This window comes from Penaeus monodon, chromosome 13 (genome assembly GCF_015228065.2).
Source record: "Penaeus monodon isolate SGIC_2016 chromosome 13, NSTDA_Pmon_1, whole genome shotgun sequence".
Lineage (NCBI taxonomy): Eukaryota > Metazoa > Arthropoda > Malacostraca > Decapoda > Penaeidae > Penaeus > Penaeus monodon.
In genome coordinates this window covers 47,727,721-47,728,486 of record NC_051398.1, presented here as the reverse complement: position 1 = coordinate 47,728,486, position 766 = coordinate 47,727,721, and positions in this window count along the sequence as shown.

Below are 766 nucleotides of genomic sequence, written 5' to 3'. Positions count from 1 at the left end.
ATAAAATAGTTAATTCCATTTGTTATTCCTATGTTTAGTGAGACAGGGTGTGTGCAAGTAATGGCCGGGGTTACAGTAATAATTATAAAGATAAGATTGATAATAATAATGATGATATTAATAACGATTAATGATAAAAGTATTGGTGATAGTCATGACATTAATGATAATAATTCATGGTCATAAAAGTATAATAATTTTTTTATGAAGAAAATTCCTTGTTGAAATGAAAGCTGTATTTGTAGACAATTAACAATTTTTAGTAATTCTTGTTGATAATTTCAGTTCTCTCATAAAGTCGCTTTCACACACACACACACACACACACACACACACACACACACACACACACACACACACACACACACACAAAACACCACACATGAACACATTTGTGTATTTTACTAATAACTTAATAACTTGCTTTTCTTATGCCTTCTAGAAAAAAAAAAATTCTTTTTCGCCTTTTTTTCTTTCATTTTTTCAGTAAAAAATATCCTGAGAATTATAGTAATTATTAACAATCACATTATTTTCTGATACGCATATTTTTTTTCTTTTTATTTTATTTTTTCATTTATTTTTTATGTTTGTTTTATTTTTATTTATTTTATTTCTATTTATTTTTTCTATATACTTATTATTTATTCTTAATAAATTTCGTATTAATTTCTGTTATTATTGCAATTTCTAATGGTCGTTTACCGACTGAACAAGGAGGGGATATTAATATGTTAATGATTGCAATAATCATTAACTTATTAAG